This window comes from Topomyia yanbarensis, chromosome 3, assembly GCF_030247195.1.
Source record: "Topomyia yanbarensis strain Yona2022 chromosome 3, ASM3024719v1, whole genome shotgun sequence".
NCBI classification, from domain to species: Eukaryota; Metazoa; Arthropoda; class Insecta; order Diptera; family Culicidae; genus Topomyia; species Topomyia yanbarensis.
In genome coordinates this window covers 277,170,131-277,194,155 of record NC_080672.1, presented here as the reverse complement: position 1 = coordinate 277,194,155, position 24,025 = coordinate 277,170,131, and the positions used below count along the sequence as shown (strand labels likewise).

Genomic DNA, 24,025 nt, shown 5'->3' with positions numbered 1-24,025 from the left:
GATATTTTAAGGGTTTTAATCATTTTTTATTATATATCCCGCAAAATCGTTTTCAAATGATGATGACTGTATTAAATAAGATAATATTATAACAAACGTAATTGAACACAACTATTTGTATAACCGCCACTTAAAAATGACGGAAAATAGTAGTGTTGCTGTGTATTGGACCAGCTTTAAAAACACCTTTTTTAAACAATTTATTCCAAATTTGAATGATAAAAAGGTTACATTATACGGCAAGATCCGGCAAAGTTGCTGAAACAACATTACAAAACAAGATTCGGGCTATCCAAAAAACGTTCAATCTCTTCCGATCTTTTCCGATCCACAAATTCCAAGCGATTTGAAAATATTGATATTTTCACTAATTTGAGGTACGCCAAAATGCTGTAGGATCAAATACTATGTTTAGCAAAGTGAATCTTTATGAATATGTGCACAGGCATCCCTTTTCTTCTTCCTTTTCCAGTGACTAACTGTTCATGCAGCGAGAAAAACAAATGTATTCACAAAGATCACCTCGAAAATACTAGTATTCGGAAGGATCTAGAAAATTGACTCCTGCACTGGTAGGTGGATAGATGCCAAATAGTCCCAAAAACCAGTTATTTTCTATTTGTAGTTCATATTAAGGCATAATAACAGCAATAGCTGCAATAAATAGTATTGGCCAGGATTCGACCCCAGTTACTCCTCTGTGCGACGTCACGTGGGGATTCAATCGTCGGAAGATACCCCTGAAACCGAGTCGCCAAGCCCACATCGTAGAGGTCCCAGTCAGAGCCGTAACGTGGGATTCTGGCGCCCTTGGCGGGCTTCAGCTTAGCGCCCCTTTGATATTGTTTGGTTCTTCTCTTTAACTGAGCTATCGAAAAAAAAAAATTAAGGGGCATTGGAGTTTTCATCATGTTTCTTTACTAATTCACAATAATTCTGTTTTCGAAAACGAAAAAGCAAAATATATTGAGGTTTTTGCATATAAAAAACCTCTCTTTAGTTTTCAAAAAACATTTTAGTACCATGCGAAAACCTCTTTCAATAATTGGTGCTCGTATGTTCATCGCAAACGAAAATTGAAAAAGGGTCTTAAAGCATATTTATCTTTCACCCATTTTCTCAAAAATCATAAACCAAATGAAAATTTTAGATGAAAACATAACTTCTGCAAAATTTATAAAGATACTCTCCTCTGCAACTTTGTCGAAGACAGCAAAGCGCTATCTCTTCTGGTTCAAAAGAAAAACTTTCTATAGACTATTTTTTTATTTTCATATATAACACTAGCTAATACCCATCGCGCGTTGCTGCGACTTTCAACGAAATAGGAGAAAACACAATTCGTTCCGAAGCGCCATCTGGCGGGTAGATAATTCCCAACCATATCTTCATACATGCTATTTTGTATTATTTCTATACAAGGAAAATATTTTTGGCTTATCTTCTGAATTAGAATACCTTTTCACCTCTACTTTACCACCAGGAATAGGCACAAAACTGTGAAATTTCAGAGTGCCAGATATTGTTTTGGCGTTACTATACAGTTCTTCGAATTCTTCTGGCAGGTTTGTTGTATTGTTCAGTGGAAATGTAGCAGAAATTTAATTTTGTGATATTTTTATCAGTTTGTTCAACTACCCAGTTATGTAACCCTCGGGGAGTTGTTATGGGATTTCCATAGTTGCCATTCGCTTAAGAGTGCCACCAATAGCATCACAGGGCCCTTCTCCATGGGATGTTGCAAAAAAAGATGCGCTTAATTCATACTTTGACTGAAATCTACACAAGCTTGAGAAGCATTTTTTTATTTTTGTATTGTGCTGCTGCTCCATCAGACATAAAATAAATTTTAGAAAAGTTTGTCAATTGTTTCATAAAATTTATCATTTTTGAGTCTTCCAGTCTTCCAGTCTGTTTTAAGACATCAAATGAGCCGCTGCTATCAAAGCTATAGTTTGTGGACGGCGGTCGATGAACACGGACCAATCATGTCGCAGATAATTGCTACTTTCACAGAATCCAATATTTTCGTTGTTTATGGTAGTTGTGCATTTTACGGAATTAAATTAAGAATAGCTGCACATATATCCGATTAGATATTGCAAAAATGTACTGACTTCGTTTAGTACATCGCAAGATAATTATTTACATGAACTGTGAAACTCTTCTAGCAGAAATTTATGAAACGGAACCCTTGATTTCTATTTCAAAATATTGACATGCAACCATCTGTTTTATTTTTTGTTTTCTGGCAAGATTGGAATATGTGTTTTAAAATTTTTAACTTATTTTTGGAACTTATTCAATAAAAACCGTGAAAATCATTTGTGTAAACGACTACAGGACTTCTTGTAGAACGGCTACATATGTTCTCACTCAACCATTTCCTGCACCTGATCTTTTCTTATAAATGAATATAAAATTGTACCAGGACAGACATTTTGCCTTCATCCCAGTATTTCCAAACGAGAAGACAGAAAACCACAATGTCACTTCGAAACCACATCGCAATTGACCCTCAAAGCAGCATGAACACATGAAATGTAGCAATTGACCAAAACCGACATTTCCAACATTGTGGCTTTCCCTTGAATTGACAAAAGCCAATCTTCTTCGGAGGAAATAGAATGTGCACTCTCCACCGCCAATGCATCGGTAGAGCGGTTGTTACACTCTGCACTGCTCATTTGGTTTCACTTTTCATTTACCTGTTCAGTAAACTGTAGTTTCGTTCACATAATTTGGAAATTAGGAACCCGAAGTGCATTGGTTATTTATCGTATTTCTCAACCTTTAATGATACCTTCGTATATTTTCAAAGTGAATACGGTAATTCTATTACTTACTCGATTCATTCAACACAGCAAGAATGTGCTTAACAGGAAGCAAGCTCATGTTATTTCCACGTCAGAAGCTTATTTGGTTAGATTTCCAGCACGGCATGACGCCCAGATTTCCAACCACATTTACCATTGTTACCTCAGTAAGATGTCTCTCTCTTCCTTTCCCAGATTTATTTATATTCACAACAAAACAGCACCAGTTCCTTACTATGGCCTACGACGAACCACCTTAGATTTATGCCATTTACAACGACTCCCCATGATTTCGGAATGCTGATATTCCGGGCTCGGGGATTGCAAGTGATTTTATAAGCATTGTAAAGCTGTGTGATGGGGAAATGGGACTGGTAAATAAGCTTCTTGTTGGACTGTCGTTTGAAGGTTATAACCCCCTGGAGTTTGTAGGCTGAAACATCTCATAATTGGAGGGTAAATCGAAATCGGCTAGAGTGCTCCTGAATTTGTTCAATGTTCGGATAGCCGACACAACAGGACATCTTTACACGGCATTGTTATTTATGGGTTGAAGTTGGATATTATATCATGCTGTTGCAAAAATGTACACGATTCGACTTATTTTGGAACGCTGAAAACTATTTTGCATTATTTCAGATCATTGGTAACTACGTTAACATAAGTCGTTGAGTAAGTCGTGGATTTGTTTTTCAATTTCTCGTTAGTATATTTAATTGTCGCTACTACAAAAAGAATTCCTAACACATCGATAACTCGTCAAATTTAAGTGACTGATGGAGCATCATTACTTATAACACTTTAAAAAGTGTAATTCACAGATTTCCAATTGGATCATCAACGAAAATTTAATTTATTCTCTTTTCACATACATCGAAGGAGGTCAATTTGCAATTGTGCCTTGCTCATTCAAATATAAATACTATATTGTTATTACACAGGCGGCAAAATTGGATCCTAGCACTATGCCAAAAGAGAAAGTTTAAATTCCGCCAAAAGGTTCTTGTGCCAAGGTTTTGATTACTTTAACATGAGTAGTTAAATAATCGATTCAAGGTATATAATGCGGTTTAATGTTTCAAATAGCACGACTTTTCGTAGCCGTCAAAACCCGCGACGTCAGCTACAGTCGAATATGATGGTTTGGTACTGCAAAAGAAGAGGCGTCATTTATATATGGGGCACATAAATTTTAATAGGTATCGAAGCATCAATACATACAATCAAACAGCTGGGAAATTGTACACTCGAGCAACAAAATCAGACGCTTACTGCTCGACTGATTAGTTAACGGACGAATACTACGTTCACACTCCGCGTTAAAATTCCGTGCGAAATTCTGTGCGAAATTCCGTGCGAAATTCCGTGCGAAATTTCGCGCGAAATTAATTGCGAAACTCCGCGCGAATTTCGAGCGAAACTTCGTGCGAAATTTCGTGCGAAATTCCGTGCGAAATTCCGCGTAAAATTCCGCGTGAAATTCCGCGTGAAATTTCGTGCGAAATTCCGTGTGAAATTTCGTGCAAAATCCCGTGCCAAATTCCGAGCCAAATTCTGCGCGAAATTCCGCGCGAAATTCCCTGCGAGATTCCGCGCGAAATTTCGTGCGAAAAATTCCGTGCGAAATTCCGTGCGAAATTTCGTGCGAAATTCCGTGCGAAATTCTGCATGAAACTCCGTGCGAAATTCCGTGCGAAATTTCGTGCGAAATTCCGTGCGAAATTCCGTGCAAAATTCCATGCGAAATTCCGTGCGAAATTCCGTGCGAAATTCTGTACGAAATTTCGTGCGAAATTCCGCGTGAAATTTCATGCAAAATTTCGTGCGAGATTCCTTGCGAAATTCCGTGAGAAATTCCGTGCGAAATTTCGTGCGAAATTCCATGCGAAATTCCGCGCGAAATTCCGTGCAAAATTCCGTGCGAAATTCCGTGCGAAATTCCGTGCGAAATTCCGTGCGAAATTTCGCGCGAAATTAATTGCGAAATTCCGCGTAAAATTCCGCGTGAAATTCCGCGTGAAATTTCGTGCGAAATTCCGTGTGAAATTTCGTGCAAAATCCCGTGCCAAATTCTGCGCGAAATTCCGCGCGAAATTCCCTGCGAGATTCCGCGCGAAATTTCGTGCGAAAAATTCCGTGCGAAATTCCGTGCGAAATTTCGTGCGAAATTCCGTGCGAAATTCTGCATGAAACTCCGTGCGAAACTCCGTGCGAAACTCCGTGCGAAATTTCGTGCGAAATTTCGTGCGAAATTCCGTACAAAATTCCATGCGAAATTCCGTGCGAAATTCTGTACGAAATTTCGTGCGAAATTCCGCGTGAAATTTCATGCAAAATTTCGTGCGAGATTCCTTGCGAAATTCCGTGAGAAATTCCGTGCGAAATTTCGTGCGAAATTCCATGCGAAATTCCGCGCGAAATTCCGTGAGAAATTCCGTGAGAAATTCCGTGCGAAATTCCGTGCGAAATTCCGTGCAAAATTCCGTGCGAAATTCCGTGCGAAATTCCGTGTGAAATTTCGTGCGAATTTCACACGGAATTTCGCGCAGAATTTCGCTCGGAATTTTGCACGAAATTTCGTTCGAAATTCCGTTTGAAAATTCGTGCGAAATTCCGTTCGAAATTCCGAGCGAAATTCCGTGCGAAATTCCGTGTGAAATTCCATGCGAAATTCCGTGCAAAATTCCGCACGAAATTACGTGCGAAATTCCGTGCGAAATTTCGTTCGAAATTCCGTGTGAAATTTCGTGCGAAATTCCGAGCGAAATTCCGTGCGAAATTTCGTGCGAAATTTCATGCGGAATTTTGTGCGAAATTCCAAATTCCGTGTGAAATTCCGTGCGAAATCTCGTGTGAAATTCCGTGCGAAATTCTATGCGAAATTTCGTGCGAAATTTCGTGCGAAATTCCGAGCGAAATTCTGCGCGAAATTCCGTGCGAAATTTCGTTCGCAATTCCGTGTGAAATTTCGTGCGAAATTCCGTGCGAATTTCCGTGCGAAATTTCGTTCGAAATTCCGTGTGAAATTTCGTGCGAAATTGCGCGCGAAATTTCATGCGGAACTTTGTGCGAAATTCCACGCGAAATTTCCTGCGAAATTCCGCGCGAAATTCCGTGCGAAATTCCATGCGAAATTTCGTTCGAAATTCCGTGTGAAATTTCGTGCGAAATTCCGAGCGAAATTCCGTGCGAAATTCCGTGCGAAATTTCGTTCGAATTTCACACGGAATTTCGCGCAGAATTTCGCTCGGAATTTCGCACGAAATTCCGTTCGAAATTCCGTTTGAAAATTCGTGCGAAATTCCGTTCGAAATTCCGAGCGAAATTCCGTGCGAAATTCCGTTTGAAATTCCATGCGAAATTCCGTGCAAAATTCCGCGCGAAATTCCGCACGAAATTCCGTGCGAAATTCCGTGCGAAATTTCGTTCGAAATTCCGTGTGAAATTTCGTGCGAAATTCCGAGCGAAATTCCGCGTGAAATTTCGTGCGAAATTTCATGCGGAATTTTGTGCGAAATTCCAAATTCCGTGTGAAATTACGTGCGAAATTCCGTGCGAAATCTCGTGTGAAATTCTGCGCGAAATTCTGTGCGAAATTTCGTTCGCAATTCCGTGTGAAATTTCGTGCGAAATTCCGTGCGAAATTCCGTGCGAATTTCCGTGCGAAATTTCGTTCGAAATTCCGTGTGAAATTTCGTGCGAAATTGCGCGCGAAATTTCATGCGGAACTTTGTGCGAAATTTTACGCGAAATTTCCTGCGAAATTCCGTGCGAAATTCCGTGCGAAATTCCGCGCGAAATTTTGTGCGAAATTTCATGCGGAACGTTGTGCGAAATTCCACGCGAAATTTCCTGCGAAATTCCATGCGAAATTCCGTGCGAAATTCCGTGCGAAATTCCGTGCGAAATTCCGTGCGAAATTTCGTGCGAAATTCCATGCGAAATTCCGTGCGAAATTCCGCGCGAAATTCCGTGCGAAATTCCGTGCGAAATTCCATGCGAAATGTCGTTCGAAATACCGTGTGAAATTTCGTGCGAAATTTCGAGCGAAATTCCGTGCGAAATTCCATGCGAAATTTCGTTCGCAATTCCGTGTGAAATTACGTGCGAAATTCTGCCGAAATTCCGTGCGAAATTCCGCGTGAAATTCCGTGCGAAATTCCGTGCGAAAATTCGTTCGAAATTCCGTGTGAAATTTCGCGCGAAATTTCGTGCGAAATTTCATGCGGAACTTTGTGCGAAATTCCACGTGGAATTTCCTGCGAAATTCCATGCGAAATTCCGTGCGAAATTCCGCACGAAATTCCGTGCGAAATTCCGTGCGAAATTTCGTTCGAAATTCCGTGTGAAATTTCGTGCGAAATTCCGAGCGAAATTCCGCGCGAAATTTCGTGCGAAATTTCGAGCGGAATTTTGTGCGTAATTCCACGCGAAATTCCGTACAAAATTCCGTGCGAAATTACATGCGAAATTCCGTGCGAAATTTCGTGCGAAATTCCGAGCGAAATTCAGCGCAAACTTTCGAGCGGAATTTTGTGCGAAATTCCACGTGAAATTTCCTGCGAAATTCCGTGCGAAACTCCGTGCGAAATTTCGTGCGAAATTCCGTGCGAAAAATGATGCTCTATGAAATTCCATGCGAATATCATAGAGCATCATCACTAATAGATTGATTAAAGCAAAAAAAAACTATGATGATCTTGAATCTTAATTATGATCTTGAAAAGCTACCTATCCTCCTCCCCAAGATGCCATACCCAAAACGATGGTAAACATGAAATAATATGGGCCTTAGCCTTAGTGTAAACACTTTACAGTTTTTGCGTCCTTTGGACGATGTGTCAGTCGAATGTGAAAAGCGTCAACTCATTGTGCCGTTGTAGAAAATAAATAGTAAATAATACAAAAAACTAGCTTCTCTTCCATAGGTTTACTCGCGAAGTAAAAGTTGCTATGGCCGTGAGGGAAAAACATGTTAGCGCCACACGATCTTTTGTTGCGTTTGTTATGTTCTGCCTTTTGATTCTAGCTTATGCTTTAAAAGTGAAAAGCTCTCCCCAAACAGCCTCCCAGCAACTCATGTTACCCTTGTACCATCATCGCGTACCATTTGTTTTGATTAACAGGTAGCTACCGTTAGGGAAAAGTTCGCCTTTTGAATCGGACTTGCGCACTGTTTCCAGGAATTACTCGCCGAACCGAATTCAACAGATGGCTGAGTGCCCCAATCGGTTTCTCCCGTGGACCCGGCTGTAGCTCTAAAATTGCAACAAATGGCCTGTTGCGCCAAATGAACTGGGTATTCGGTGCCCGAGCACGTCACTCACTTGCCGGGGTGGACGGAAGGAGAAACGAGAAAAGCTTTCGGTTTGTCCTCAGAGGCAGTAGTCAATTTTGTGATCCAGGGTCCTTACAGTCCCGAAGTGGAGTTTCAAACTTCAGTTTGGATTAAGATTCTGAGCTGAGCGGACGCAATTCAATAGGTTCTAGTGGGGATCTGAATCGGTTTTGGTGGTGACATTCTGAGCCCTTCTCACCTACCCCCGTCGCTTGGTGCCCCATCAGATTGTGCTAGTGATTAAATTGTAAAAAAGTGAAGATTCCAAAAAAAAAAATCAAAGGTGAAAAGCTAATATTACGGGAGCTTCTGCAGCGAGCAGTTGGTGGATGGAGTAAATGGAGTAGTATATTTGTGACAGAGGAAAATTTTATGAAGTCATTCGCTGCAGAAAAGAAAATTATGAATACTTTAATCAAAAGTGAGAGCGAAAAATAAATTATCGATTTTCTTCGGTTCGTTGGAGGTTGCCCCCGCATGCAATCTCTGGGGATTCAGGTGAAAGGAAACGAGTTTTTCTCGGTGCGTTCCAACAGGGGCAAAGCAGTGCGTGCCTCCTCAGTTCTTGGAAAAAACAAATTAGAAGATTTGTCGTGAAGATACTTGGATCGTTAGTTGGTCAATGTGCACAGTAGACCTCTCCACATTTTGAAAAAGTTTTGAAATATACATGGGTCAGCTCAAATTTTTGTTCTAGGTGTGAATTTAAGAACTTTCGCCAAAAATGGCTTAGTTTGGACATGATTTAGAGGTGTCTCCAATCAAAAATCGTGTTTTTGCTATGTTTCCATAGGAAGATCACTTACACTCTGATTTGATAGGTCCTATATGCCCACATATCATCAAAGGTTGTTCCTTACACATAGCGTAACATGTTTTAACAGGTGAACATAGCTCTAATCGCAATAGAAAATTTTTTAATTGGATTTTTAAATAGAAAAGAATACCAAAACCAACAAAAAATACTACTAATTTTTCTTCGTTTTGATATAGTTTTCAATATGAAAATCCAGTTAACAAATTTTCTATTGTGATTAGAGCTATGTTCACCTGTTAAAACATGTTACGCTATGTGTAAGGAACAACCTTTGATGATATGTGGGCATATAGGACCTATCAAATCAGAGTGTAAGTGATCTTCCTATGGAAACATAGCAAAAACACGATTTTTGATTGGAGACACCTCTAAATCATGTCCAAATTAAGCCATTTTTGGCGAAAGTTCTTAAATTCACACCTAGAACAAAAATTTGAGCTGACCCATGTATATTTCAAAACTTTTTCAAAATGTGGAGAGGTCTAGTGCACAGTGCAACGATTCGCGGCTATAGATGTGAAAGTTTTGACAAAAAGTGTAATATAATTGGCGCGTCTCCTGTCAAGGATACGTTTAGGAGCTGAGAAAAACTCTTGGTGAAAAGCGACGCTAGGTTCAGTCACACGCGTTGAGAGGAATTCTGCTCTAGAAGTAGAAGAAAATAAGCTTGATTGCAATTAGCGCTCCGGACCGTCACAGGTATGGCTTACGTGAGAAAGCGAGATTTTTTTATAATTTGTTTCGGTTTTCTTTTTTTGCTTGAAAACGTCATGATAGATTTTTTTTCAAACGAAACGAATTCGCTGTGAAAGGATCAACAGGCTGATGGTCGTTTGTGGTTTCGACAATAAAGCAAAGTAAAAGCAAATGGAATTCGCTTACTATTGACTAATTTCGTCAGCGATTTGTCGAAACAAACAAAAAACACAGTTCAAAGTATTATTTGAAAGAGCTGAGCGGTTGTGCTCGTAGGTTTATTTTCGGTTCGGGAATCACGAAGTTTTAATTAAATTTTAATTAAATATAATTGACAACCTCTTTGGTGGTGGGAGTTGGTGTGCAAAGTGCTTGCTGCACTGTTATTCAAAAGCTACGAGACGAATTTTTAATTTTATGCTTCATGTTGTAATGGATTAAATTGATTCATGTCCATTTACTTTATAAACGAAAAAGTTTAATTGGGAATGCAAAATTCTGCTTATGACAAATTGTTAAGATGGAGATTTGGTTTTGTTTCAGATGATCAGAAATGTGAAGACTGGTCGATTTCTTTTCTATTAGCTGAAAATCGCCTTTAAATTTGCAATGTTTGAATTAGACCATATTATTTCTTGATGTTTTTGATCTTTTCTGTCGCATCTGCCGTCGAGATATATATTAAAATAAATTATACTCTTTTTTAACCCATTCATGCCCATTTTTTTTTGGACAACAATGTTTTTAAACAGTTATAACTTTTGATGGAGGCAAAATTTGCTCACAAAAATAAGTAAGGCTAATGAATGTGACTATTGCGTTTCATTTGAGTATTAACAATTACAAGGATCAGCTCTAGAAGCAAAGTTATTGCAATTAGTCTGTTTGGATTCCGCTGGAGCAGTGCTGCCAGGCACAGTTTACTTTGACATCGGAAAATGATTTTTCGTTATATCTTCGTTATGGTGCAATATTAATGAAAACTAATAAAACTTATCTTTATGTCTTTAGCTACGTTTTCCATGCAATTGGACTATGGTAAATATTCTTGGAGAATTGTACTGAGCATTGGAAAGTAAAAATTGAGCAGCTTCTAGCACTGCAAGGGAAGCATCTATCTTTATGAAAATAGACTTTTCGTATTTCTTGACCTCACCGTTTTCAAGGAAAAATAGTTCTGAAACCCTACATGTACTAGAAAAAAATTTGGGCATGAAAGGGTTAAAGCAAAGGTATGGAAACCTCACTTTAAAGACTCAAAAATGAACGTTGGTGTAGGATATGCCCAAAATCAATTAAAATCGGTAGTTTTCGATAGGAATAAGAAAATATCGGTAGTTTTTCCCTTTGTCTTTGAATTGGTAGGGAAGGCCAAAATCGGTAGGACTACCGATAAATCGGTAGGTCTGGTCACCCTGACCCAACTATCATGCATGTTTTTAGTAATGTACATTGGCCTAGAATGAAAATTTAGCACGAATTTTGAGATTTGATCAGTGGCGGCGCGAGGTATTTTGCCGCTCGGGGCAGAGAGTTAAATTTGCCGCCCCTTTTATTACGAACGTATCAAAAGAGATCGAATATTTCCCACGTTTTCATATATAACAAATATAATAGACGGGTGGCTTTTAGCCGAATGCTGATTGGCCGCACGCCATTCAGCCGAATGAGTAATTAGGCCGAATGCTATATTATTTATCTGCATAACCATAATAGAGTTCTAAATAATCTTTGAACTGGAGTCGACTGTTTTCAATTTATAGGTTAGGCTTTGCAGTCTAATTTTTAAGCAAAAACAAACTATTTTGTTTTCATCAGACGTTTCGGTCCGTTTGGGACCTTTTTCAGATCTGTTGTTGTACAACAATGGTTTGTCATATGGTTTTTCAGGATCATCTGTTTCGATCGTGTAAAGTCATTTCGGTATCGGAACGCTCGTCTTATTTTCCCTTTGAATTCGGTTCAGTCAATATCTCTCAACTATCTGCTAACAAAAGTTAGCAGAACTTTATAAGTTAAAGCTCGTTATATTTGGATGGCCTCTAAAAAATTGTATTTTTTATACCTTTTCAAAAATGAATCCCATAATTTTTAAAATTTTCAATTAAGTTCTTCTAATCGTCACAATACAAAACTGTTATTAACGCATATTTTATTCTCGAGTATTTTCAAAAAGATGCGCTTGAAAAATAATACCTCTTCCAACTATAACCCAATATTTATTTTCGAATGTATGTTGGAATTTTCCTAACATGCTACAAATAATATTTTTTCATAACATGCTACTAATAATATATTGATAGCATATAAATCGATGTTAAACCGTGTAATTTTGGAGGGGTCCTACAAAAAATGTTAAGAGCCGCTGTTCTATATCATACTGAAGCGTGTTGTACTATATTTAGGCAGTTATCATAAAAAAAGTTTTTAAGGGGTCACAAGTAACGGTCTTTAATTTAGAGAGCATTACAAGTAGAGATTTCTGGTCTTCATTAAAAATGGTTACAAAAACAATCTCTTCAACATTTCTGGTTACATTTTCTAGTTTTTCGAAACTTCAAAAAAGGAAACAATTATTACACTTCAAGAGGCATAAATCACTGAAACTGTTTCACTAAAACTAAGGCTTTAGAATAGTTTGACGCTAGGTTTGGACAAATACACACTGTGAAACGGTTTGATAGGGACATAAGTTCCATGAGTCATACATGTATGCATGTACCTTAGATCGTGTTTTCTAACCTAACTGGACTGTACGTAGAAATGTGGTCTGCTGAATTGCTCGGCTCAAAAAATGATTTCAAAGCTACCATAAAATATTAAAAGAACTTAAAGAAGTTTGAGCTATTTTATATTTTGTTTCTTTTCCATAATGCAATAGTATAAACTTCATTTTTAGTTTTAAATAAGTGACTTGATCTTCCTTATCTTGATTTAGAGGTTTTGAGATTCTTCAACGGAATAACATACTTAACTCATAATTCGATTTAAGTCTGCTTCCTCATCTCGTATAGATCAGTACCTAGTCAAAAAGCGGTGCTTGCGAACAGTATACAAACAAAATATACTACCTGCACCATGCCGCTCTAACTTGTACGTGTAACATATAGATAATGGGAGAACACTATCGCGATTGACTTTCCGCAGACCCGTCTTACATCTACAGTACGCGAGGTGCAAAGTTGATCAAGATGACAATGGTATTTGTTCTTACAGAAGTTCCCCACATACAGTTACATTATACGAGACAAGTAGTACTAATAACGTTTAACTCCTTAGCCGAGGCAGGAAACTTCTTAGCGAAGAAACGTGCATCACGACGTCGAATATGAAAATGTCTAATGGAAATTCGCCTGCATGATTTGGCACCTCGTACTACCACAAAGATTCATGTCGAAATAGGGAAAAGTGATGTTTCAAAGATTTTCTTCCATTTAATTCCACTATGTTTTTAAAGTTAGATGGACTTGCACTTCACTATTTAACAGATACCGGTATTTCGATTACTACTTGTAATCTTCTTCAGTGTTTGTATCAGTCTATAGCGTATATAGACTGATACTAACACTGAAGAAGATTACAAGTAGTAATCGAAATACCGGTATTTGTTAAATAGTGAAGTGCAAGTGCATCTAACTATAAAAACATAGTGGAATTAAATGGAAGAAAATCTTTGAAACATTACGTACATTCCACTAAGACCTCCGTTCGCGTATATATTGAGAGAAAAGTGGAATCCGTCTACAACGACACTTGGAAAAAAAAAATTTTCCTAGCATTCTGAACCAACCTATATTGTCTTACTTGACATTAAAGGGCAGATCATCTCAAGGTGTTAACTGCACACAAAGAACCCTATGCATGTAAATTGGACAGACACCCACGTACCAGTTCTGTAACCAGACGGCACACTACGGTAAGCCATTCGCCAAAACAACTAAAGGAAAATTCATCTACTACAACCAACACCACGAAACAGCCTTTGACATATGCTGATACACCAAAGACAGCCGGCCAAAGAACACATACCGAACAAACAATATTACTCGGTATCCCCATGCCAATAGTCAATATACCTAGGGAAAAAATGAACAAGAAAGAAGATGGTTACACCAGTCACTCAAAAACACAAAATGCACTAAACAAGCAATAGCGAAAATCAAAGCTCTAGCGACGACGACATGAACACAAACACAAGCAAGGAAGAAAGCAGACGGAATGGTCAGCAAGCGGCAGAGGATAAATCTGACTATTGTTCACCACCAAGAAAGGAAATTAGCACAAAAAGCTGAAAGCAGTGCGCCCAGGATAGTTTGAATTGCTAATTTAATTGTATTTTTGAAACGTATATTATTTTCAAAAAGGCGAAAGACTCTCGAGGTTACAGCCTTAATAAATGAATAGAAATATTTCGATTTGTTTTGTCATTGAACATTCCCAAAAATCTAAACTATTTACAAATAATTACTTTAATTGGCATGCACAAATCATCGTAGGATAATAGTTATAATATCACCCTTATTCTTGTTTACGACGAATGTGAGATTCGAACGAAAATTGTGTCAATTCTTGTTCACAACAGCAAAATCAAACGAGCTTCGTTCGAACTGCAAATCTCGCGTTCGCCGTAGACAAGAATAAGGGTATATATACCAATCAACAAGTATATTTGTATTATGTTTCCAATTATATATTTCTTTCTTAGAACATGAACTAACCAAAACATATAAATAAATGCTTGACATTCGATTAAATTGCGTTCGCCAATTAGCATTCGGTCAAATGGCTGTTTAGTTGTTTAGGCCAAACTACCCTGTCGGTTAAATAACATTCGGACGAACGACAATAGGCTAAATGTCCTATTGGGTTTAATGACATTCGGCCAATTGACCTGGAATCGATGAAAGTATTAGAAAATGTCTGCATAATTTTTTTTCTTATTATTTTTATTACTTGTTCATATGTTATACAATTTTCAAATTGTATCTTTCTTGCCTTCGCTGCAGATAGAAGTGTCACACTTTTCCTTAGCGTAGGTATTGAAAAACTACATTCGAAAGTGGCATTGTTTACATATTTTCAGCTAACCGTTTTATCTCACATATGCATTTTAACTCATATTTTGATGAAAATTGTTTAAGTTACTTGAAAAAGATGAACTAGAATTTGTATTGAGTTGAAACCGAGTTAAGAAAATATAGGAATAATTAACCAAGCAGAGGGCGGCATTGCCTTGACATTTTTTATTAATTCGGAATTAACAGAGTAAAACGTTTGCCAAATAGACAAAACAAACATTTTTACAAAATTGTTAACAAAATCAAGATTAAATACAGAACAATCCTTTTTAAAATGTCGATTAACTTATACAGACGTGTTTTCGTTCGGAAGTGTTCGCTCGGAAGTTCATCCCAGTATAACCCATGCTGGTATTTAGTCACACGAAAATCATGCGCACGGTGAACAGAGACGAGTTTCCGACACATCCTTTGAAATTCAGCAATACATAGTTTTGAACTGTGCGTCACATCCGTCGTTCCGATCTCCTACCTCCTTCGTTTTCAACAGACACCAAAATAATATAAATTGGAACGTTTCACACACGCAATGCCGCCCCGAAATTTTGCCGCTCGGGGCGGCTGCCCGCTTCGCCCCCCTCCCTTAGCGCCGCCACTGGATTTGATTAAAACTAGACATAGCCTTCCCAAGCAACATATGTAACAAGTCTAAGAAAAATTTCAACCTATTTGGTTGAATATCAGTTGTAGAAAGGTATCAAAGCATTTTTCAGACCATGGTTTGTTTCTAATAGACCACAAACAAGTTTATTGCTGCTAATCGAACTTAAAAAGTGGTTTTGTTGACTAAAAGAATAATTTTGCATTTTACCACACCGAATCTAAACGATAATCAGTAGGTGGAGCCTATTACGTTTAATAACTGTTAGTTGAAAGTAACTCAATACTACAGTGGATAGCAGCTGTCAGCGTTTGTTTGCAATAAGTATCAACAACAAAATTCTTGCAAACTTGTGAAATACTTGCCGATACTTTTACAAAACAAATTGGCAACAACGAGAAGGCGTGTACGATGCATCTTTATTAGTTGTTTTTCTTCTGCCAACGAATCAGCCACGACGAGAAGGCGGCCAAAATGCTTTCATAAATTTTTGCACCATATTCGAATTGCATATTGGTAGGCGCAATCGAAAACTGCGTCATTTGCCTGGAGTGCTATAACTTATTGTTTGTTTTCATCCATTTCTTATTTCATTTGAGGGCGCATTGAGAATATAAACCTAAAATTGAAAAATTCACAGTAAATCTAGATGCGCCAGTGAAATTTAAGTATAGAAGATCAAAATAGTTGCTTTCAAATATTCCAAATTATCTTGCCAAAATAACATTGCATTATTCCAACAACGAAAATTTTCCAAACATAATTGAACTCGATTTGAAACTATGTGGCAAAATTGATTTGCAATACAGCGTAAGTTTTCATGACATGTTACAAATAGACTCCGCCTTGGGGCTTTTTTGGTGATGGAACAGTTGAGATCATGTTCACCCAGCTAGATTATTACACGTGATTTGGTTTCATTATTAGTTGTTAATATTCTTTTACTACCAAATAAAGGGCGAACACGAAATTATTGCGACACATTCAACAGGGCATAACTTTTTTACCATTGGGTAAAAATCAACCAAATTTTGCACACTTTCTCATTAATTTTTGTTTACATGCTGTCAAACTCGAAGTCGTGTTTTTCGATTCAACGAAAATGGAGGTGAACCAACGCGAGTCGAGAGATTCTTTCCAAACACCTGGAATTTCCTGACCTGTCGCACCGGCAGTTGGGAAAAATGTTGAACAATCACCATTCAACCGTCTCCAGAGTGTTGAAGCGGTTCCAGGAGCGGCTGACGTTGGACCACGGCAAAGGAGCTGGAAAAAAACCGGGACCAGAGAACAAAAAGACGGAGGGAAAGGTGAAGCGGATGATTAAAGCAAATCCCAACGTTTCAAGCCGTCATTTGGCTAAAAAGATCGGCATGTCGCAGAGCTACGTCCAGAATGCAAAGAAGAGAGCTAGACTACATACATACAAGGTACAGAACTTCCCAAACCGCGATGAGCGGGAACAATCGATGGCTAAAACTCGGGCACGGAAGCTCTACGAGAAGATGCTGACAAAATATGCTGTGTGTGATGGACGACGAAACGTATATAAAATCCGATTTTAAGCAAATTCCGGGGTTGGAGTTTTTCACCGGCAAGAGCAAGTTCTATGTGGACAACAAATTTAAGAAGAAGAAAATGTCGAAGTTCGCCTCCAAATATCTCATTTGGCAGGCCATCTGCTATTGCGGACTGAGGAGTGAGTCTTTCGTGACAAAGGGCACAGTAAATGGCGAGATCTACAAATCTGAGTGCCTTTAGAAGCGCCTTTTGCCGTTCTTGCAGCAGCACGACGAAGCTCCGCTATTTTGGCCAGATTTGGCATCATGCCACTATTCTAAAAGTGTACTGGAGTGGTATGAGGCCAATTCTGTCCATTTTGTTCCAAAGGACATGAATCCGCCAAACTGTCCGGAGCTGCGCCCGGTGGAGCAGTACTGGGCAATGATGAAGCTGGAACTTCGGAAGAGCAAGAAGACAGTCAAAGGCGAGAATGACATGTCAAGAAAATGGAACACACTGAGAAACTGGTACCGGATGACACTGTAAAGACTTTGATGGAGGGCATCAAGCGAAAATGCGTTCAATTTTACACTCAAGGCTCCATCGATTAACTTTTCTTTTAATTTTTGAAGTAAATATATGTATAAAACTACCCTAAAATTTTGATTTGATTTTAAACATAATAAGAAAAGTGGCATGACATTTTCGATGTCACAATAATTTCGTGTTCGCCCTTTATGTTACTTGGGTTACTATGTCTTTGTAAAAGTATTCGTTGTTCATGAGTTTTTGTTAAAACAACAGTTAGGGTGGTTCCAATTTTACCAAGATCAAAAATTTAACTTTTTAACCCTCAGAAAGGCAAGTCAAGATTGTGACTTCAAGAAGCATCGCTTAGACCCAATGCAATCAAAACGCTTTTTGTCGTTTTATCAGTGAGAGAATCGAAAGCCCAAAAACGCTCGATCATTTGTATATCAAGTTACAAGTTTATTAAAAGTAAAAAGCCTCTGAGACCCCTTGCCTTTTTGAAGGCTTTTAATCATTCTAGATAGAGCCATATGACCTTCAGTGAAGTTGTAGAACGATCTGTCATACTTTCTATTTTACACCAAATTTAAAATCAAAAGTTAGGTTGTACTTACAAAAACCGTTTTATTCAAATAAATTTTGCGAAATTGATTCACAACTGAAGTAGTCTACCGACAACTTTTTTTTAAGGCGAATAATTTTTTTTAATGGGACCATATATTTATCTATTATCGTTGAAAAGTGGTGAGCACTTTTTCGCCTAAAATGGGGTCCTTTGGAATACCAATATCACTCATTGGGACAAACAAAAGATAATTCTTTTTCTTCTACATGTAAGATCGTATAAGGATTCGTGGTATAATTGAGAAAAAAAATGGCGAGTTTCAGTGCTACGAAATATCAAAATCAGTTACCTATTTCTGTATGCATTTGCCGAAACCGACATTTAACGCCTTCCACATTCATTAACTATTCAACTGACAGAAATTTCATGCAGAATTGAATGCTTGAGTGCAGAGAAAATATAAGTTCCTTAACTAATCAAAGCGTTCGAACGGTAGCAGCTGAAATGACAGTCGTCAACGATGTTCTCTACCGTGTATCTAATTCACGTAACACGAGCGACCTCTGCATCAACATAGCAAAGATAATGCCCTATACATATTGTACCCCCAAACCTGTTTGAGCCCATTCTACTCTGCGTACCCTAAAATAACGCACTTATCCTGACTTATATAATAATTCAACTTCATTTATTGGGTTGTATATGAGCCATATTTAAGGTTATGTAGATTGCGACTGGTATATGGTGCTGGAAGAACGAAGTCGGCTATCTCAGTCTGGATAATAAAAACAAGGTCCTAACAACATCATCAGACCACCGACCACTCAAAAAACATCTCGCCAAATCACCCACTACTGGAAAATACTCATTCAATGTACACTAATGCATCCGTCGTCCATACCGCCACCGAAGACTCCACTGATAGCAACGATCCTTCGCCAACATTAGAGTGACAAGAAAAAAATGACCTCTATCGACCCAGCCCTGATTTGATTCCTGGTCCCACCAGGAGTACTTGCTCCAAATTTGAAGCAAATCGGACAAGTCTAGCTAACGGACCAAGGACCAACGTGCCTGGAATTTGTATGGGATTTTCCGACAATTTACATGGTGAAAACCCACTAGCGCTCTATTTCGCCACTAGGTGGTACTGTATGCATCATATTATCATATTATCATATTATCACTAACTAAGAAAAATAATTTGATTTGTCTACAACTTTGTCGAAGACTGCTAATCTTGAAAGAACTTTGTCGAAGACTGCTTGATTAAAGAAGGTTATAAACCTTTGACGAAGTGATGTCTGAGTCAGTTTTGCATGGGGCGTAGAAGTGCATGGTTGTGTATTAGTACTCGATTTCCACGAACTATACATTTTTGTGAAATATTGGTTAGTGATAAAACGATGCATATAGTGCCACCTAGCGGCGAAAATGCAAGCTAGTGGGTTTTCTCCATGTAAACTGTCGAAAAATCCCATCCAAACTTCAGACACGTTGGTCCGGTAGTTAGACTTGTCCGATTTGCTACAAATTTGGAGCAAATACTCCTGGTGGGACAAGGAATCGACTCAGGGTGGGCCGATAAGGGTCATTTTTTTCTTGTCACTCTAATTCGCAGCTTGGTTTCTAGAACAAATGTTCCGTGCGATATCGAAAAAAAAATTATATTTTCGAAACCGGCCACCAAAAACTCAATTATCATGGGAACTATTCAGCGCACTGAGTCATTTTCATGTGATTTTTGTGAATCCGATTACGAAACCTCATATCATCTGATGTGCAACAAATCCACGGCTACACGCGAGAACGTGTCATTTGAGCCAATATATCCTGATTCCTGACTGTCTTGGGGATAGCTTGCATGAATATTCGCAGTCAAATCAATTACATCAACCCATTATTGCGTATTTTGCATGTGCAGCTTCAAGTCATTTGCATAAAAATATTTTGGCATGCGATCTGCTGATATAATAAACTAAAATTTTCAGAATGATCGGTACACTGCACTGATAGAATATATTCGTAAATCGCTGCGAATTAGATTCGTACAGACAATTTTCATAAAATATACGAATTTTTCGTATATATGATGAACCGCTCGTAGTTTTTTTAATTAGTTTATTTGACACGGCTCAATGCGTTAGCTTAGAGGAGCCATGGGTCTTTTATATATTTACAAGATGTAAAAATACAAATTACAATACATTTTATTTTGAGCCCGTAAAATCCCGTGCGCGCAACTTGCTATTGCGAGCGGAGATCTTTTTTCGCGTCGGGAAGATGTTCCTTTTCTCGCCAATTTCGGGGTTATCCATGTCACTCTCGTTGTCGTTTACGCCCGTATCAGCATCTTGATTACTGCCTTGATACTCGCGATCAGATGTTCTTCCTGGCCCTTGCGGGTCACGAATGTGAACACTTCATCCTTGGTGGTAGTTTCTTCGCTGGTGGTATTAGTTGTTAAGTTTGAAGTACTTGACGCAGCTTTTACAGTTGTCATTATTGCCTGAACAGTAGCCACAAATTTGACAACTGTTTGCGGTTCAGGTGAAGATATTGGAGCTTGGGTGTTGGCATTTCTTTCTACAGGAGAGCTTTCCTCAGCGGTTTCTAAGCAGGGTTGTCCGTAGTGTGCCGTTTGTTCACAGAACTGGCACGTATTCGTTTGTCCTTGATATGTACAAAGAGTTCGCTGTGCAATGGTATCACCCCCTTCAGTTTTGTACCGCAGGGTAAGGTAGGAGGGAATGGGTGGATCCACCCGCATGCTCACCACAAAGACACCATTTGAAATACCTGGGAAGTAGTTTCTCCATGTGTCCTCCGAAATAGATTCCACTGCTCCGAAATTCGACATGAATCTTTTAATTGCCACTTTGCGAGTAAGTGGAGATAAATCATGTAATTTAACTTCAATATTTCCATTGTCCATGTATCTTGATTTCAGCGTTGTCACACACAAGCGCGTGTTTCAAGTTGTTCTGCAAAATAAATCTTTTCGCCTGAGCGAATTTGTTGAACGTTATCAGCACCGCATGCCTGACGTGTTCAAGCTGTATGGAGGTGACTTCCGAAAACCGAAGCTGCATTTTCACCATCAGCAGATGTTCCACATCACGAATACTTGGTCTTATGCGAAAAGACCTGAAGTCAATGGCCACTGTGTTAGGCCGAATAATCACGTTTTGTTGATGAGACTCAGTCATCTTGAAAGATCACGCAAGAATACAAATAACGATATCCTTTGTTCTTCAAACAAAGCACACAAGTAACTGTTTTTTTTTCGTTCGCTTTGATCTGGCTCGGATAGAAGCAGGAGCACACTGAGTATCGTGACCGCTGTCTTTGATGGTTGAAAGTAGACTGACCGCTCGTAGTTCTATTGAAACACGAAACGACCTTCGTTGGCTTATTACGAAACGGCTGTATACGAAAGTCTTAATAATATTTACGAGCACCATTCGTCAAACCGTCAACGTCAAAAGATCTTCGATAGAGGTTGAATATGGAGTCAATAATTCTTGATCATCACGACGATTTCGGTTTGACTATTTAGTAACCGTATCCGTGTCCTCCGGTTTCAGGAAGATTTCCTGAACCTCTTTCGCTTCCAGTTGATCCATAACCCTGAGCAGTACGGATCCAGTTGAGCCCCCGCGAACTGCTCTTTGGATTTGTATGAAGAAGTATAAGTTTTTCTCTGCTGGAGCAATGTCAAAATAATATGCTATTAAACACGAAAACTTTTCTAAGATTAACGAAATGAATTCTTGCGACCAACAAAATTATTCGTAATATACACAACCGTTTATTTGTATATTTGTTTATTTGTTTATTTGTTTATTTGTTTATTTGTTTATTTGTTTATTTGTTTATTTGTTTATTTGTTTATTTGTTTATTTGTTTATTTGTTTATTTGTTTATTTGTTTATTTGTTTATTTGTTTATTTGTTTATTTGTTTATTTGTTTATTTGTTTATTTGTTTATTTGTTTATTTGTTTATTTGTTTATTTGTTTATTTGTTTATTTGTTTATTTGTTTATTTGTTTATTTGTTTATTTGTTTATTTGTTTATTTGTTTATTTGTTTATTTGTTTATTTGTTTATTTGTTTATTTGTTTATTTGTTTATTTGTTTATTTGTTTATTTGTTTATTTGTTTATTTGTTTATTTGTTTATTTGTTTATTTGTTTATTTGTTTATTTGTTTATTTGTTTATTTGTTTATTTGTTTATTTGTTTATTTGTTTATTTGTTTATTTGTTTATTTGTTTATTTGTTTATTTGTTTATTTGTTTATTTGTTTATTTGTTTATTTGTTTATTTGTTTATTTGTTTATTTGTTTATTTGTTTATTTGTTTATTTGTTTATTTGTTTATTTGTTTATTTGTTTATTTGTTTATTTGTTTATTTGTTTATTTGTTTATTTGTTTATTTGTTTATTTGTTTATTTGTTTATTTGTTTATTTGTTTATTTGTTTATTTGTTTATTTGTTTATTTGTTTATTTGTTTATTTGTTTATTTGTTTATTTGTTTATTTGTTTATTTGTTTATTTGTTTATTTGTTTATTTGTTTATTTGTTTATTTGTTTATTTGTTTATTTGTTTATTTGTTTGTTTGTTTATTTGTTTATTTGTTTATTTGTTTATTTGTTTATTTGTTTATTTGTTTATTTGTTTATTTGTTTATTTGTTTATTTGTTTATTTGTTTATTTGTTTGTTTGTTTATTTGTTTATTTGTTTATTTGTTTATTTGTTTATTTGTTTATTTGTTTATTTGTTTATTTGTTTATTTATTTATTTATTTGTTTATTTGTTCATAATTTCAACTGACTACAATGGTATTATTGAAAGCTTTTAAAACGAATTGCTAAATATCGAAACAATCATATCATAAACAGAAATTGAAAACGAACGTTAACTACAAATTTTATACAGCAAAACGTAAAAACATTAAAAAGACCAACAAATCATGTCAATAGTTTATGTTTTAATCGAAGAAGCATTTCTATGTTGCAATGGAGTCCACGGAACCCGAGTATTTATGTTCCTGAATTCTTTGTATTTCTATCCTGGTGGCCACGTTCGAGAAGAAAGATCTGAAATCGAGTTCAATCTTGGTACGAGTCTTCTAATCCTGTGCATCTCACTGACATCATTGCCGATATTCGAGGGAAACAACTCAAACGTACCTATAGATGATTCAGCACCGCGAGAGATCGAAGTTGACGGGTTAGTTAATCTAGTCAAGGTAAGCGGGGTGGACACTTCGACTACTGAATTATTAACATCTTGATCTGAATGTGTTTTCATTGGACTGCATACTGAAGAACTCAGATTTTCGATACACGATTTCAATGACGCGATCTCTCTGTTATACTCCTTTACAGTGTTCGCATGAACGATTTCAAGCGCATTCATGGAATTATGGAATCTTACATTTTCAAGCAGGCTTCGGCATCTCTCGCACATCCAAAACACATTAGCATTATCGCACGCTGTAAACTCCACGTCTGTTAATCCCGTGCATTCTTTGTGGAACAAGCAAATCCGATCACAGAATCCATCGCAATAAATTGCTTCCCCGTTTCCGATAGCAGATGAGCATTTTCCACCCATTCGATCCATTTATCTAGATTTCACGGTACTAAACGACACACACACAAGTGAGATAAGCAATGATCACCAGCAGTAGGACAATTTGCCAGCCGAGTGTTGCTGTTGCAAAAATTGCAAACAAAAGATGTCGATTCCGTGAAAAGAAAATTTGTAAAACTGTTTCGACACACTCTTTTTTTCTTCCTTCGAGTAGTAACACAGATGGATAATTGTGCGTAGAGTTTAATACTAACGTTGCATATTCAAAATAGTTTGAATTTCAGCATAGATCAACGCTAAATCACAAAATTTGCTCGGAGCTGATGCGAACAACACTAAAATAATCGAAACATTTCGTTTTATTCCCGAAAAATAATGCCGTTTTCAACAATAACATTCGTGCAATGTACACTAAATATGTAAAATTTACGAAAGCTGTCGTTCGCCAAGCCATTCTTGTTCTTGAAATGAACGAA

At 37.5% G+C, this 24,025-nt stretch overlaps 1 protein-coding gene across 1 annotated transcript in view; it reads left to right on the top strand.

Annotated features, from left to right (window-relative positions):
* The first annotated feature begins 8,273 nt into the window (after positions 1-8,273).
* The window catches only part of LOC131693369 (SCY1-like protein 2), a 302,979-nt gene continuing 287,227 nt past the window's right edge, over positions 8,274-24,025 (top strand). Inside the window, exons 1-2 of the mRNA XM_058981132.1 lie at positions 8,274-8,676; positions 9,450-9,670. The gene's annotated coding sequence lies outside the window, so the exon portion shown is untranslated. The remainder of the gene's footprint in view (positions 8,677-9,449; positions 9,671-24,025) is intronic.